An 18,534-nucleotide genomic window follows, 5' to 3' on the forward strand; every position below is an offset into this window, starting at 1 on the left:
TGGACAACAACTGCAAAGGGACACATTCTTTGTAATATGGTTCTCATCACCTCTTTCATACAAGGGATCTCTTGAGTGTGCAGATGCCAGTATGGGGGAGATAGATAAATACCCTTCCCAATCTTTGGAAAACAGAATGTTTTTTGTAGTGCAGGGAATAGGTGCTTTAAGATATGTGGGCCTGTGTGCAGTCACCATGCGGGCCACCCTCAAACCAGCATGTGCAAGAAGAACACGTAACCGTATACTGTACATGCGCATATCTCCAGGAAAATGGTGCCGGTGCCACTTAGAATCTTCTTTAGTACTGAAGTGGTTGAGACCTGTCTTAGAGGGCACATCTAGTCTCCTGGAACACTGAGGAGGAAAGATATGCACAGTAGCGCATGTCGGAGGTCAGGCCTCCTGCTGAGCTGCTGCGAGGTCCTAGAGCACTATCTCCTTTGCTGTTCTATGGATCTAAAACAGCACAGAATCCTCCAATCCAACAAATTCTGCCAAATTTGGGGTGGTGTAACCTAAGGGTCTATATTGGCTAAATTGGACTCCAGCATGCTATTAAGAATGAGCAACAGAGCAAAGCAATCTTCACACAGGCATTAATCCAGTATCTTCGTTCTGTTTTTGACAGGTGACTATGGGCCTGATCCAGCGTGCACTGCTGAACGCAAATTCCCGATTATCAGGAATCTGTGCGTGCGCAGGACCCATTCTGCGAGTATGCAGAATGGGTCCTGCTAAGACGCACGCAAGCCCTTGAATGCCTCTCTGATTGACAGGCAGAGGCATTTAAGAAGCGGTGCGGGGGTGGCCGGCGTTTCCGCCCTGTTTTCCGGGAGTGGCCAGCCCAGGGCCTGCGTGGACGTACGCAGTCTGCTGGGCTTGCAAGCCGTCCACCATCGTGACCATCGACCACCGATGGTCGCAATGGTGATCCCAGCCTGCGACCTCCGTCGCAGTGCTGGGATCACAAATGCAGCAGGGGGTGTCATACACCTCCTGCTGCATTTGCATTACTGCACGGGTCACAATTGCAAAGCTGCCTGCGTGCATCCTTGCAATTGTGATCCTTGCTGAATCAGGCATTATGATAGCTGGAATCTCACATAGAAATCATAGGCCCTCATTCAGAGCCGTACGCTCTGAGCAGAGCGCACGCTCTGAATGAGGGCCGGCCTCCATTTTCATGGAGCGTCCTCCTGGACGCTCGTATAGCTGTGGTTCACCACCCACAGGCTATACGAGCGTGCATTGTGATGGTCGCGATGGTCGAGACCATCGCGACCATCGAATTTGCGAGCCGGAGCCTGCGGTTGAGGTTTTCAACCGCAAGCTCCGGAGTGATTTTGGCTCTATCAGAGCCAAAATCACTCCCACTGACATCACTAGTGATGTCAGTGGGCCGGCTTCTGACGGGAGGCGTTCCCGTGGGAACGCCCCCGTCAGGGAGGCACGCCCACCAAAGGGGGCGTGCTGTCAATCAACATTGACAGCACGCCCCCTTTGTTCGGACACAACGAGCGAAGGACTTTCCTTCGCTCGTCGCGTCTGGCGCATGCGCACGACGGAGCTCCCTCTGTCGTGCGCATGCTCAGTCCATAACATCGACCCACTTGCGAGCGGACAGCCGCTCGCGAGTGGGTCTGAATCAGGCCCATAGACCTCTATGGAGGAATGCTGCTGCATTGTACATAAGTGTTTTTTCAATACGGACGTCAGAGCAGGAACAGCAGAAAGTATAGCATGTTCCACTTTTCCCCTTTGGCGCAATTATATGCTCTTTGTAAAGGTGGCTATGGCACTACAACAGCATCTCTCCTAACAGATTAATGATATCCATGTATGATTCCATCTCTCCGCTGTTCTCCTGTCAAAGGAAAGCATTCTACATTGAGATGGAGATTTCCCATTTCTGATGTCATATTTTTATATTTCTGCTTGCATTTGGTTTGCCTTTCCTGGAGATCTTTTATTTATCCATTTTGTGCAGTGTTAATGGTCCATTCAGCGTTTGAATGCACAATGCTCATATAATGAGGACCAGGCATGACAGCACACCTTCCCCCTATTTCATTACAGGCTCACCAATCAAACTGTGGTAATTCTGCTGCAAAGCAAAATAGCTCTATTTGAGCTCATTTAGCAAATCTCTGAAACTGCTTGCAGATGCCAGAATTAATTTGTCTCAAAACGACTGCTTGAATATGAAACCTATAATTAAGTGATTAATGAACACTGTATGGAAAATGATCTATCAGTTAGTGAAGCAAGTATATACGCACACACACACGCACATTACCTTTAAACAAATGATCATTCCCATTATTTTCTTTGTACGAGTGCGGTGTTTGTATTTGAGTGTAAATATCCCATATATGCTCAAATGGTTAGGGTCTGATAACTGAGAAGCTCATATCATAGTGGCAGTGGGTCCGAAACTGGGTGGCACCCCTGGATGATGCAGGACTGTAGGGGTGCCATTCCCAAATCATATTATTTGGGCTGACACCTTTGTAGGCTAGGCCGTGCTCTGCCTGTTGTTTTAGATGGGCAGCATGCAGCCATTTACTCAGGCTGCACTGCTTTGTGTGTGCCTGGCATCACTGCCCCCTCCTACTCTTTTTCTCCATTATATTCCTCCTCCTCCTCCATGCAGCTTCTTACACACAGAGTCATGGCAGACCTCAATATAAGTAGGATCCCCTGTCATTCCCTGCCCTCTCCCAACTCAATTACTCCTCCATTCCCTTCCTTCCATTTTTGTCCCATCCATGGTCTGTGCCTCTGCTTCCTCTCTGCAATCTTTGTATTTTTCTCTCTGTCTCCAGCGTATACGTGCACCTGTCTCTATGTGTAGCTGTCCTCTGTCAAGCTATGTGGGCCTCTCAATCCCCTCATTTGTGTCTGTCTGTGATTGTTCATCTGTTTCACCCATCTGCTCCAATGCCCCACTGTCCACTTGCACCACACCTTCTCCCTCCTTGTCTTCCATTTTTTCCTTCTGCATGGTTTACATTCCTGCTCCACTGGTCAACGTGAAGAGCAAAATGGTACTTTGAGAAACAGGTGCGCAACCGTGTCCACCACCAACACCACCATATCTCAGTAGGCAACATTTGGCTTAGGGGTGCCATGAAAACAATACTAGGGGGTATATTTACTAAAGTGAGAGTTTTTAGAAGTGGAGATGTGCCCATAGCAACCAATCAGATTCTAGCTATTATCATCTAGAACAGGGATGGAGAACCTCAGGCCCAGGGGCCGTATAAGGCCCCCGGAATCATTTGGTCTGGCCCTCTGAGCTTTTCTGCTAGCCTCATCTGGCTAGCAGGGTGCCTATAATGGTACCCTGCAGCCAGAATCTATGCAGCAGTGCTGCTTGGAGCATCCTTAGGACGCTTCAGATGGTCACACTGCTGCCCTTACAGCTCCCTGGAGCATCCTCAGGTTGCTCTGGGCATTGCTGTAATCACCAGCGATTGTGACCCCGCCCCGTGTAATGTTACACGGAAGGGGCGTGGCCTGCACCAGGCCCGCATATAATGTTATGTATATCAAAATGGCCCTCGGCAGAAAAAAGGTTCCCCACTCCTGGTCTAGAAAGTGCTAGATAAATGTTAAGTAGAATCTGATTGGTTGCTATGGGCAACATCTCCATTTATAAAAACTCTCACTTTAGTAAATATACCCCTAAGACTCTAGGGTGCAGAGATTTGAGAAAGTTTTGGAACCACTAGCATACAGATAACATCAGCATCGTGCTCATGAAACCAATGGGCTTACATGTGCTCTGTTGACATCCTGGAAGAACCCTTCATCTTTGTAAATAAGCGCTCAGGGCTGTTGAGATCTTTGGGTTGGCCCTGCATGTACATTCATTAGTTTGTTGAGAACACCGTGATGAATGGCTCATTTAACTATATCACCTTCTTCCAGTGTTTTGGAGTCCGTTGCCTGTGATCTTTGCACTGAAATCGTAAACATTATTAGCAGGTATGACTAGTAGTTTATGACCTGAAAATCTACAATGCTCCTCTTCCGTTTGACTCTCCTTAGATCATTTTAACTAACCACTTATCTGGCACAGTCACATGGGATGCGACCGCAACCAGCTGGCTTTTGCTTACATGGTCGCACCCCATGCATCTGCTGCTCCATCCTCTGGCATTTTCAGGGGAAATCCCCTCCTTCTATTCCAACCCCCCCAGCAGCGACAGTAGCACACGCAGGGGGGGGATTCTGAGTACCCAGAAACCCCCCCCCGACTGGTAAGCAGACACCATGTTATTAAGCCCCGCCCTTTCATGGCAAAATGCTGCATGTAGCGGGTCAATCGGGAGGAGGCGGAACCAATATGATGCACTTCCATTAGAATTGCACCATTTGGCTCCCGCTCTCCCGATTGACCTGCAGATCGCTGCATTTTGCTGCTAGGGGGAGGGGCCTAATGAAATGGTGCCAACCTGCCAGGTATTGTCCCCATCCGGCCCATCTACAACCTGCAGCTGCTGCAAGGTAATTGTGTGTGTAATGTATGTGTGTGTATATGTGACATAAGTGTGTACATGTGTGTATAATGTAAGAGTGTGACATAAGTGCATATGTATGTATGTGTGTGTGTACAAGTGTGATATACGTGTGTATATGTATGTACAGTATGTGTGTGTAATGTATGTGTGACATAAGTGTGTATATGTATGTACAGTATGTGTGTATAATGTAAGAGTGTGACATAAGTGCATATGTATGTATGTGTGTGTACAAGTGTGATATAAGTGTGTATATGTATGTACAGTATGTGTGTATAATGTAATAGTGTGACATAAGTGCATATGTATGTGTGTGTGTACAAGTGTGATATAAGTGTGTATATGTATGTACAGTATGTGTGTATAATGTAAGAGTGTGACATAAGTGCATATGTATGTGTGTATGTACAAGTGTGATATGTGTGTATATGTATGTACAGTATGTGTGTATAATGTAAGAGTGTGACATAAGTGTGTATATGTATGTACAGTATGTGTGTATAATGTAAGAGTGTGACATAAGTGCATATGTATGTATGTGTGTGTGTACAAGTGTGATATAAGTGTGTATATGTATGTACAGTATGTGTGTGTAATGTATGTGTGACATAAGTGTGTATATGTATGTACAGTATGTGTGTATAATGTAAGAGAGTGACATAAGTGCATATGTATGTGTGTGTGTACAAGTGAGATATACGTGTGTATATGTATGTACAGTATGTGTGTATAATGTAAGAGTGTGACATAAGTGCATATGTATGTGTGTGTGTACAAGTGAGATATACGTGTGTATATGTATGTACAGTATGTGTGTATAATGTATGTGTGACATAAGTGTGTATATGTATTTACAGTATGTGTGACTTAAGTGTGTATATGTATGTACAGTATGTGTGTGTAATGTATGTGTGACATAAGTGTGTATATGTATGTGCAGTATGTGTGTATAATGTAAGAGTGTGACATAAGTGCATATGTGTATGTGTGTGTGTGTAATGTACCAGTGTGTGTATGTATGTATGTGTGTAATGTACGAGTGTGACATAAGTGTGTATATGTATGTATGTGTGTGTGTATGTAATGTACAAGTATGACATAGCGGTCTGTGACCACTGACATCACTTTGCATCCCAGAATCCTGAATGAACAGCATTCTGGAGCGTGTGCTTAGGACATAGAGTTACATTTAAGTGAGAAGTGAAGCTCTTCTCTGAGCACTATTGCTGATCTCAGTCCCGCCTGTGACTTGCTTTCGGTATATGTGTGTGTGTGTGTGGGGGGGGGGGCAGGGGAGCGGAGAGGGCAAATGACAAGTGGTTAAACCGGCTGCTCACTCCACATTCTCAGTCAGTTGATTTGCAGTTTTTCACCTGTTTTGCCTTGCATTCGATACACAAATATTTCCATATCATGATCCACACTACCGCTGATGTTTGATTATGGTGCATACTCCACTTTCTGGTGCTCTCTCCGGGAGTGGGCAGCAAGGTGCGGAGATACTTGGCGCAGGGGTTCTCCCAGACACTTGAAAAAGTGGTCCAGTCTCTCAGAGCCATGGCAGGAATGGGTCATGATTACACGATTCAGCGTGAATCTCAGTGGGCGGCCACAAGGGGGCTCCGAGAGACTGTCTCACTTTTCAGGCCAACCGAGAGAGTCCCCCGAGATTTGGGAGACCCCCAGGCGTTACAGGATAGCAGACAAATATGGTCTATTTTTCATGGTTTGACCCAGGGGTGTAACTAGGTATTTCAAGGTGAAAATGTATATAACACTTATAACTTTGACAAGGAAGATGAGCCCCCTTCAGCTCTGGGCCCCATAGCAGCTGCACCCCTTGTACCTGTGGTAGCTGCGCCCATGCCTGGGCCCATTAGTTCCAGTGAAAGGAGCTCTTAATGTTACAGCAATCAGTGGCAGTCTAGAGAATTGCGTGCTTCTAACTTCTGTGGCAACAGCTTTGGGAAGGCCCTTTCCTGTTTCATCATGGCAATGTACCCATGCACAAAGCAATATCCATAAAAAAAATGCCTTGCCATATATTTATATATGTATATATATAGACATACATATACGTGTGTGCGTGTGTACAATGCATTCTGATGTCATTGCTTATAAGTTATACAGTAAGTTAATCAATTCACTGTTCATTATGTCGCCGCGTGTATTATAAAGCATAATGCATCATACTGCCATGAAATCTTGCATTATTTGGCAATCTATACATTTTTTAATTACTATTTGTTTTCAATACGATCCGTTTCCTAATCCCTTAACACAGACATACAAGCAGGGCAAATCTAATCAGAGGCTATTAGACCTAATGTATTTTTGGTTTTGGTTGGAGGTTTTCTAATCCTGACTACTGTATATTGCACTGAAAGGGTAAAGTTGTCTGGAAATCAGTCAATACCAGTACTCGGGGAACAAACACACAGTACATAAAGGTGTACACATTAATGACACAAGGTGAATTAGCCGTGGTTTGTTCTTGTACTGCTTGAACAGCTGAGCACTGTGTGAATATCGAGCTAACATTAGTCCAAAGGTTACACATCAGTTGCTTCACAAAAGGGTATTTATTTTACAAGTGGTACAGATAGGCCTAGCGCACTGTTAATAAGAATGGAGCTGTTGATCACATGAAGGTTGAAGTGCCATTCATCAGAAGTCATCACATGTCCATATCAAAGAGACGTCCCCTATTAAAATCAGTGAATTACAATACAGTGACTGAGCAGCAGATGAAATGTGTTCTGTACGCAAGTAACTATAATTGAATGTATATGACAAAATCAGGACATTTCCAGCGCTACTAATACTCCTTTCTTATTCTGTCACCATACGCTCTCCAATGTCGTCAGCTTTCTTCCAGGCTTCTTGTACTAATTATTATTACATCCAGCTCTTGGTTATCTAGGTGATTGTGATAGATGTGATAATCCAAGGTCACATTTGTAATGTTCTCAGATGAAAGGAGAAGGTATAATTTTGTATGTTTCTAGCATTCCAGATCAATGGCTTATGAGGTGTGTTTTTATAATAGGAAAATATCAGGTCAGTATTTTAAAATGATTGTTCTTGAAAACATCTGTATGTAGAATTGCTGGCTGTGCAACACTGCTAATGGGCATTTGTGCAGCACAGTGAGTTACAGTGTGCAGATAAAGCAAACTATACACTACATAAAGGCATTGCTATGGTTTATACAGGAAATTTGGGCAGAAGGTGATTATGTTTATCTCAGCCATCTATATTGGATCTAATGTACATTCATTAGTTTTATCGTTTAGTATGCATGTACATCTATGTTTTCTTTAGCATTAGTAATTCATATAGGAATACAGATTTGCAAAAGTTGTACAGATGGTTCTACTTATTGGAGCTTATAGTATAGGGGTGTGGACGGGAAAGAACACACAGCTTTGGCACTGCTGCTTTTTGTTCTCAGTTTAATAAATAAAAGGTCTTAGTATAAAAGAATCATACAGTACTGCAATAAGTCAAGTTACCGTCTCTTTTGGTGTAATCTTGCCAGTTTGAGGAACCTTCTTTCATTAGAGTAAATTTTTCTCCAGACACTAAAGGGGCCCATTTATTAATTATCGCGTTTTAGACCCAATAGCTAAAATTGGTCATCACCGCAACTAACTGCAATAAGAAATTACAGATGTGTCCTCTTGCATCTTTCCTGTTTACGCGGCAAATCGGGCCACGCATGGTGCAAGGCGTGCACCTGCGATCGGATACGCGCACTGCGTTTGCACCCGTGAGTCCACCCGATTGCATGGTGTGATTGCAGTGCCTGCCGTAGCGTATGCTGCTGTGGGTAATTGCATGAAGCGATACATACACTCATTTGTAGCGTGATCTGCAAGGATGTTAGAGGACACATCTGTATGTTCCGCCAGAATGTATGAAGAAACACATCCAGGGACAGGGGTTCCAATAGGAGCCCGTCCCTGCGATTTATAAAATACGGTGATCGCTGATGCGGTCATCAGACTATGGATCTCTATCCCAGCTAATTTTGCAATATGTAGCCTATAGGCTACAACAGCTAAACCCACTGAAAGATGGCGCCAGCTACCGGGGCCATACCAAGCATTCTGAAGCTTGGTAAATTTCACAATATAGCAGTCCCCATAGAAACCTCTGATATCTGCTGCGGAACCATGGGCATCAGAACTGGAGGAAAGGAGCAGCGGCCGTGGGCTGTGTTTTATAGCAACGGGCTGCACGGCCCCTGCACCGCATGGTGGAGGAGATGTAATGTGCGTTTGTTAAGTTAAAGCACCGCACATTACACCTCCTCCTCTGTCCACGCCCGCCGCTCAGGTAATAGAGAGGGAGGAGAGGGGGGGTGGTTAGCCGTAATGATTTATGTTGCCCCACACAACAAAAATTTGTTCCGACGCCTCTGTGCGGAACCATCATGCATCCTGGGAATACTTACATTTTGCAGGCATCCCCCCAAAACTGACTTTTCCCCGGATGAAAATACATTTCCTGCAAAACCTGTTTAATAAATATTCTCCTAATAAACAGATTGCCAGCTGAAACCCCTCAGCAACCGGCAGCATACTACAGAAATTTATATATCCCTTTGGCTGGGCCTAAAAATCTGTTCCAAGATAGTTGAGGATAAGTATATAGTAGCACTTATGAGACAAGATGCTACACAAATAATAGCCTGAGACCCCAAGAGATCCACCCATCCCAGGATGGAGATCTATCTTGGTTTGCCCATGACAAAGGGACAAGATGCCATTGTTGGTGGCTGAAACGTGGTTTACCCATTTTAACCGAGTTATGCAAGAGGAACAGTTTTATGTTGATACATTAAGATCTGTTATTGTTGGGATCCCTAAAACCCTGAAAGACCCTAATTTGTGTTTTAACTACAGGCCAAGCTCCTTGCTCAACAAAGATGTTAAAATCTTTGTGAAAATTCTGCCAAATAAACTGAATATGTGCCTCACACAGCTGATTGATGCAGAGCAGGTTGCCTTTGTACCGACCAGGCAGGCTTTAGATAATACTAGGCCAGTGGTCGGGGAACAGGCGTAAATTACCCCAAAATGGGGTAAAAATTTAATTCCTGGGGGTAATGGACGGACAGCTGGGCATGCATATGAATCATTCTATAATATAGAATGATTCATTTTCATGCCCGGCTGTGCCGCAGGGAGGCTCTAAGCCGGACGCCCGCTGAGATGTTATTACCAGCGGGCGCCCGGCTCCTTCCACGCAGCACTGCGTTAGCCGGAGGCTGGAGTTCTCTTCTGAACTCCAGCTTCCGGCTCTCTCCATGCGCACTATGGGAGAGACGTCATGACGTCTCTCCCATAGTTCCGAGGAGCAGCCGGGCGGACACGACGGTGGCGGACGCAGGAGCGAGGATTAAGGTAAGTGTTTTTTTTGGGGGGGAGTTTGTACAAGCGGCACTACAGGGGCATTATGTGGGGGTACTACTACAGGGGCATTATATGGGGGCACTACTATAGGGGCATTATATGGGGGCACTACTAAAGGAGCATAACTATGGGGGCACTACTACAGGGGCATTATATGGGGGCACTACTACAGGGGCATTATATGGGGCACTACTATATGATTTCCTTCCTTTCAAATCAAGGGGGTAACGTCGGCATATCTAAATATATTTTCTGGTAAAAGGTAAAAAAGTTCCCTGACCCCTGTACTAGGCGGATGATGAATCTGATCTCTCACATTAATCAACAAAAATTGTTTGCGGTTATAGTGGCCCATGATGCAGAATAGACATTCATCCAGCTCTCCTGGCCTTTTATGTTTCAGACGTTAGAAAATGATGCCATTCCTGGAGTGCCTGCATACGGAATGCTTCCAAATGTGCCTCATCTCCACCGTTTGTAGTTAATTTGAATATCTGCAGGTATAATAAAAACCGAATGTTGGTGATTGTTACGCTTAAGGACCTGAAACCCACGTTTTTTGGAGCAATCATTTGCTCCTTGGTATTAGATGGCATTTTGCCGAGTAAGTCTGTGCGTACTTGGCAATTGTAAGTGACCCTCAATAATTTTACTTAGGGCCTGATTCAGAGATGGATGGAATAGCAGAGCCTCACGCAAGCGGCTATACAGGGGACTGCCTGACATAAACCTTATGGATTTAATAAGAAGGTGCAGCACAGTGACCTGTGAAGACATTGCAGCTTTCAGCCCATCAATAATCAGGGTGTCCTTATGACATGTATTCACATAAGGACAGTAAATCCAATGACACACAAACACATGTTGCGGTTTGTTGTTGCAAAGTCAGAAAAAAAATGATCTTAATTAACTCCAGAGAAAAACGTCTCTGTCACCAGCCGTGGCTGTGTTCCTGCGGGTTTGTTACATGGCCAAATACAAACATATGCTTCTCACTGCGGAAGCATGAAGCGCAATATGTAAATTTAAAGCTTTTAATATCAACATTTCATTCTTTGTCATTGTATTAATAATTTACTTTATACATCACAGAGAGCTAAAACCTTCACTGTACAGCTAGTTTAAAAAATTAAGTGCTGCCAACACAAAATATTGTTATGATAACAACTAATAACCTCGATTTGAAATTTTTTTTTCTTTCTTTCAGAAATCCTCACTAAACAGCATTGTGTTCATTTCCATATGCTTACAAACAGGCAATTACAGCCTGGAATAACGTGCATAACATTTTATAGTATGTACCGCATTGTTTTTGTAGTACTATGCTAGCTGAAGGTGAACTAATAAAATTATAATTAGACTTACCTTAGGGCCTGAGTCAGAGTTGTATGCTATCTCCAATGCAGCTGCTGTACGAAATATGCAAATGCTGCAGCCGCAGGGATATGTACTGAGACGCCCACCAGCGTCTTTGCACGCCAAGCATCTGTGTACAAAGACGCAGCATTGGTCACAGGTCACTCAAAGATAGCTGTCCTGAGTAACTCTATGGTCGCGCAGAATGGCCAAGGGAACTGAGATGCCAGAGCCATGTTTGCTGCACATAGGATCACAGATGTAGGATGTGACACGCCCCCGAGATGGTCACGACCCGCCTGTGTTTATAGCCGCCACTCTCCATTACCTCCCCCAAATGCTCCCTGACAATCACACTGCAAGTAAATACTCGCTGCAAACGACTTTGACGCATGCACAGTGCAACTCAGAAGCATTCACAGACAGATGATAATAAACAGGGTTACCAATGACATTGTCCACTGAGATGAGATCATTAAATTCTCTCACCTGGGTGAACTCCAGACAACACATTTGGGAGATGTATGAAGCCCAGAAGGGGTATCAGCGCACGTTATGTGCGCTGATACCGCTTCTCCTCGATGTATGATCAGGGGTCTGGGCGGTAAATGACAGGGGCGCTATTTATCGGCACTGCTATCTACAAGATAGCAGCGCCGATAGCCTGGGCCATGTACGAACGGTCAGATCGCCTGACCGTTTGGCCCGCTGTAGCTGTCGTTATTGACAGCTACAGCCTGGCTCTAGCCCATCCCCACAGCAGGGACAGCGCTGTCCCTGCTGCGGGTCCAGGCTGCACGCGGGGATCTCACATTACTTGCGAGATCCCACGCATGCTCAGTGGAGCCGGCCGGGACAGAGACACAGGGCATTAGCACTAGGCTGATGCGCTGTGGTCTCTAGCGGGTAGCGCCGGAGGGGGGAGTTAACGCTCCCCGTCTCCGGCCGATGAGATGTTCTTACATCTCATCGGTAGTGCTTCCTGCTTCGCCTCGGTAAAGAGGCGAAGCAGGAAGCGTTATAGCGGCACGTTAAGTGCCGCTTTCATACATCTACCCCATTGGGCCTTATTCACACTTAGGTGTTAAGGTGCCCATACACGGTGCAATATAGCAGCCAATCCGAAGGATTGGTCAAAGCTAGGTGGAAATGCTGGGTTGTCCCAGATCGACATCAGGGCAGGTGGACTGAAAATCAGATTAAATATTTGAGTATGCCTATCCCAGATTTTGAGTTGTCATATCAGGGGGGGAATGCAAGAGGACACACTGAGTAAGGTAGGTGGCATAGAAGTAAAACTGATGGTTAGGGATTCCGAGGCCTCCCTCCCAGACAGATTTATTTAAAGTGTTAAGTCTCACCCTTGGACGTCGTCCTGCCCAAACAAATGTAGAGAATTGGCTTTGGAGCAATAGGAGGGCTATAGAAGAGATCTCAAGGGAAGGCCTGAAATACATATATCAGTCTCGGTTAGGCGCTCATTTTGATTGTATTCGCTTGGCCTGTCTAGGAAATGAACAGCATGTTCCATTTTTTAAAGTCTGAAACAATACTTTTAAAAAGAGCTGGATAGTTTGCCAAATACAGTTGATCATACTTTCTGCTCAGGAGGACCCCCAGATAATTTAGACTGCGGACTTTCCACTTAAATTTAAAAGATGCCAACACCTACAATTTCAGAGGTCGAGGGAGATTAACGCCAAGCAGTTTTATCGGAGTTGATCCTGAAGTTGGAAACCTGACTAAAGAACTCAGGCCCTCATTCAGAGCCGTACGCTCTGAGCAGAGCGCACGCTCTGAATGAGGGCCGTCCTCCATAACTATGGAGCGTCCCCCTGGACGCTCGTATAGCTGTGGGTCACCACCCACAGCCTATACGAGCGTGCAGTTTGATGGCCGCAATGGTCTTGACCATCGCGACCATTGAAACTGCGAGCCGGAGCCTGCGGTTGAGGTTTTCAACCGCAAGGCCCGGGGTGATTTTGGCTCTATCAGAGCCAAAATCACTCCCACTGACATCACTAGTGATGTCAGTGGGCCGGCTTCTGACCATCGACAGCACGCCCCCTTTGATCAGACACAACGAGCGAAGGACTTTCCTTCGCTCGTCGCGTCTGGCGCATGCGCACGACGGAGCTCCCGCCGTCGTGCGCATGCGCAGTGCACATCATCGACCCACTTGCGAGCGGACAGCCGCTTGCGAGTGGGTCTGAATCAGGGCCTCAATTCCCAATCAAGATTGGATAAGTATATAAGGGACTCGTCACAGTTAAAAAAATTTAATTTGGGAAAGCTTTATAGATTTACAACCCCCATCTATAAAAGAAAGTGTCAGGGGATGCTTTCATTATATGCACTCTGGTACGAAACCCGTATTTTTCTACAAGATCCTCCTATAACGATATGATTTTTGGGGTCTTTTTTTCTTTTCTTTTCCAGGTCTCCTTGTGCCTCCGGTTTTGTTATAATAACACCATGTGCTTTTCGAACAACACTCTCTTTGTGATACTTCAAATATTTTATAGTCATTGCTAAAGTTATCAGTTTTCCCATTTTAAGTTTTAATTTGTGAATTGTATTATAGTATGCCATTTGCACTGGCTCTGATGTTTGTTGTACCATTTATCTATCATGTACTTCAATAAAGAAAAATGTTCTGGGTAAAAAAGGATGTTGTCTGCGTACAAGGCAAACTTATGTTCCAACAGGCCAACGTCTATACCAGAGATGTCCGGGTAGATATGAATTCTGCCAGCAAATAAATCCATCATCAGTGCGAAAATAAGTGGCAACAGTGGGCATCCCTGGCATGTCTCGTTGCTAATTCAAAAGGGGCTGGAGGCAAATCCATTTTGCAGGATACATGCGGTAGGTTCGGCATAAAGTGCATCTGTATACCTGAGAAAGTGCCACCAAAGCCAAATTGGGTTAAAGCTTTCTGCCTGAAAGGACAAGAGACCCGGTCGAATACCTTCTCTACATACAGGGCCAAAATAATGTGTATTTGTAAGAATCAATTCCTTTCATTTTGTTGCTCTGCTATACTTGCTCCGTTGCCTCGGGTTGCCTTATTATAGGTGCACTTCTACTCTTCTAGCATAAATCATCAAAGATACAATTTAAAATGAACATTCATAATAATAATAATAATAATAATTAATAATAATGGTCATCCTAAAATAAGTAAATACATATTTTTTTTGCATTAGGTCTCCATAAAATGCCCCGCATTCTACTTAACTCTTTTGTCTCATAATGACTGGCATTTTGTGCACAGCGCTAATTTTGTTCAAAGGTTGACACTGTGAAAAAAAAATGTTTTCAGGCATTTGAAGACAAAAAAAAATGGAGACTGTATTTGTAATGCTTTCACTTTAGAAATGAAAGATATGACATGCAATATCTTTCAGCTGTCTTTGTTTTTATTTGAAAATGTCATGTATATTAGTTTTACACTTAGGGAACAGGAGCAAGCATCATATTCCTGCAAGACCTTTCACCAGTATGTGGCATATAAGGCTGTGACAAGTGACATTACAGAAGGTCATGTCACTTTTAACTGCTTGCATTAAATCTGTCTGATTTCCCATGTGCCCATTCTTTGTTTGATTAATACTACTTGATCCTATCCAAGGTATAGGAAAACAAAGGAACTGTAAAATCTGGAGTGACTGTGTCTTCATAAATAATAATTGGTGTACAGTGCTGTGTGTACTAGTAGTCATCAGAGGCAGGGAAATACTTAGTACATAAACTTTGTGAGTGGTTTCATCCAGTAGGTGGAAGTAAAGATACTCCACAATATTAGCAAGGTTAGGAAACAAAGACAATACAAGATTATAAAACAATCATTCTACAGCTTTAATAAGTTTTATCCAGTCAGTGATACTTTTGAAAAAAAAAAAAAAAATACATTAAGGGTCTGATTCAGATGTGGACGCTATTTCGATGTTGAAGCAGTTGAGTGATTGTCGGTGGACTGCGCATGGCTCTTAGCTGCAATGTGTACGGTTGTAGTGAGGATTTATTCGCAAGTGATTGACAGACGGGGCCGTTTTGTGGACAGCCCACACTCAGTTATGTTGACGGTGACTCACCCTCCCATCCCAATTTTTGATGTCGGCTTTTTGGGTGGGATGACCTAGTTGCCATGGGTCTACAGTTGAATGTGCCCTGAGGTGTTTTCTGGGTCTGTCAACGAGGGCGTAGGCGATTACCCCATGGATGATTGGGGCACCACCAGTCCAGGTGGGCTCTTTTTCACACAGGGTAGAGTGTTGACAGGGACATTAAGTTGGTTTAGGGCAGGGTAGGCAGTTGGCCACCACCCTTTACTTTGTTGATCCAAATGGGGGTGGCAGTAGGCCAATTAACAGCCCTCTTTTGAGTTGAGGTGGAGGTTGGGCTGGATCTTGGGCCCATCCTCCTATGTGGTTCTAATTTTATTTGGGGAATACTTTAGTGGTGTTGTTACGTCTAGTTAAAGTTACAAACACACATTTGACAATTAAATAGGCCGTCCCTTTCCTTGGCCACCATACTGTCTTGAACTTTATCAATAAAGATGACCAAATTGTAATTGGCAATCTGGTTGTCCGTGTCATTTATTTCGTAGGAGGATTAATGTGTAAATGGGTGATTGCAGGCCTGGGCTGACAGAAGTTTTATATATGATGCAGTCCTGTTTTGTTGGTCAGTATTTGGTGGAGAGTCCTGTTCTGATAGCTAATGTAGAATGCAGATTTCTTTTAAAGTGGGTAGTATGTGATGAAGCCCCATTCCGGTTGTTAGTATTATTTTATTATTAATATGTACAGCCATATACTTAGCAGTTTTTTCTCTCTCCCTGCAAGTGTTACGGGGGAGGGCGATCACACTGATGCCCCTGTATCTATACCCTGGCCTAGAAGGACTAGTACTTTAGAAAAAAAAAAATGAGAAGGTGAGTCACGCTCCCTGATTGGTCACACCCCCCAGTATCCGGGCCTGTCACTGCTCTCAATGGCCCTGTATACAATTACACTTACAAATGAGCTATTGCGTGTCTCTCTACAGTAGACAAGCATGAGTCCTCAATATTTTTCATCTCCGCTAAGCTGAAGCCAAGTGTTGGATGGAGTGCAGTATTTTTCAGCCTAGCGGCAATTTCTGCCACTGTTACTCTTTTTGCTGTGTCACTGGCCAGAATGTAATTTAACCTGACTGATTCATTGATTAAGTTTGGAAATCCAAATGTGATTGTTTGAGTCATAGTTTATGACCATTGAGTGTCAATACAGAAGGTCCTACAGTACTTCAACATTTTCCCATACGTGATCTATATCAATATATCAACAACAGATACATCACTGTATTTATCTTTGTTGTCTTAGAATGGTTATTTCAATAACCAGTCATTATTGAGATTCCCATACATTAGCCCCATGCAATAATATTATCACATAATATATCAATGTCCTGTAGGAGAATAATCATTACTAGCCCATTTCCACACACAATCCCATCAGAAAGCACTTTCCCACAATGTATGACAGATAAAGTAGGCAGCACTTTGAGCTGACATTTAAGCTGTCATCCCCAGCTTGCCCCACGTTATTCTGACTGTAAGAACCATTCCATCCCTTAACTATATGGAATCTGACAGGAGACTCAATAATTCCACTGCTTTATAGAGTCATTCTATCCCCTCACTGACCCCTCGCCTCTCCGTTTCCTGATAAATGAAAACATTTAACAAAAACACCACATTGTGTGACAAAAAATAAACTTCTTTCTCTTCTCTTTTATATTTTCAAACTATAAGATCATCTTTGCCTGACATATAATTTACTGCCTTCACAGAAACCACCAGGTTTTCTTTTTAATATCCATAAAGGTCTTACGGGGTGATTTAAATGACCTTATCACCTCAGTTAAGATGGACAGAAGGCAGACAACATTATAATGTGCAGCATGTATCCTTGATAAACACCTCTATCATACAGAGGTGAACCGGCGCATTTATACTGCAGGTCAAGACCTGCTAAGCTCTCTCTGGATGAGAATCTGAAAAGACTCTGAAGACTGTGCCAGCTTCCCAGCGTGCACCAAAAGCCGGTGTCAGGAATAGTAGCCTATTAAAGGCATCTGGATGGAAAGAATCAAAATAGACAAAATAAATGGGGGACAAATTTATCAAACATTCGTGGCTGTATCAATTACTGCAATTTTGTGATCAAAGTGTTGTCAGCAGCAAAGTTTACATTTAGTGAATCTACTTTTTTTTTTTTTTAAATTGCTTTTTTCTTTTCAATTTAATTCTGAGCAGGCGTGTGTCTCTCAAAGTTTACAGCAGTTTAAAGCACATAAAAAAAAGAAAAAGAAAACAGCTTAGCAACCTAGATCCAAGCGTAATATTTTCCGATTTGCTAGGAGTGACGATTTTCACTGTGATTTTTGACGCTGGATTTAAAGGATCAATTTAAAATTATTACTTTTAAGGATTGTAGATTTTGCAAATTTAATTTGTTCATTATGAAAGAAAGTTACCCATTTCCTAATTTCCTAGGACAGTGGTTCCCAAACTGTGCTCCGTGGCACCCTGGGGTGCCTCGGGACACTTGCAGGGGTGCCTCAGGTTGGTGGTCCAGCACCAAATCAAATTATTTATGGTCAATGTAATGTAAATATGTGGACAGAAACAGAAGCACAGACCTGTCCAACACCACATAACTGACCCAAGAATGACAGGTAGCACAATTTACTTCACTTTACTTCTTCATTACATTTTTTACTGAATTTCTCAATAACAAACGTTTGGCTTAGGGGTGCCGTGAAAACATTGCTGTTACTCTAGGGCGCCGTGATTCAAAAATGTTTGGGAACCTCTGTCCTAGGATATTGTTATCATCATCTGTTTCAGTGCCACTACTGTAGGATTATGGCAATGACTGTCCCACACTCAGGATGACAATGTCAGAAATCGCACAATAGTACACACTTGAAGGCCATGCTTTTGTACAGTGGCAAAAAGATATCCGATCACTTGCTGAACCTACAGTATGGGTGGTTTTACTGCAGTGGGATGTACAGTAGATGGCAAATGTTCCTGTTTTTTATTGAAAGTGCGTGGAACAGTGTGGTGGCATCTGCAGTACAGAATTTGGCATCTCCTGGTATATGAAGCTGTCCCTAGCTAAATGCCACCAAGGAGCATGATCGCAACATATACAGTATTGTGGCCATGTGCA

At 43.8% G+C, this 18,534-nt stretch overlaps 1 protein-coding gene across 3 annotated transcripts in view; it reads left to right on the forward strand.

Annotated features, from left to right (window-relative positions):
- The window catches only part of MCTP1 (multiple C2 and transmembrane domain containing 1), a 1,010,275-nt gene that overhangs the window by 881,758 nt on the left and 109,983 nt on the right, over nucleotides 1-18,534 (forward strand). The gene's annotated exons all lie outside the window — the stretch shown is intronic.

Source organism: Taudactylus pleione, unplaced genomic scaffold (genome assembly GCF_031769625.1).
Source record: "Taudactylus pleione unplaced genomic scaffold, aTauple2 ptg000370l, whole genome shotgun sequence".
Lineage (NCBI taxonomy): Eukaryota > Metazoa > Chordata > Amphibia > Anura > Myobatrachidae > Taudactylus > Taudactylus pleione.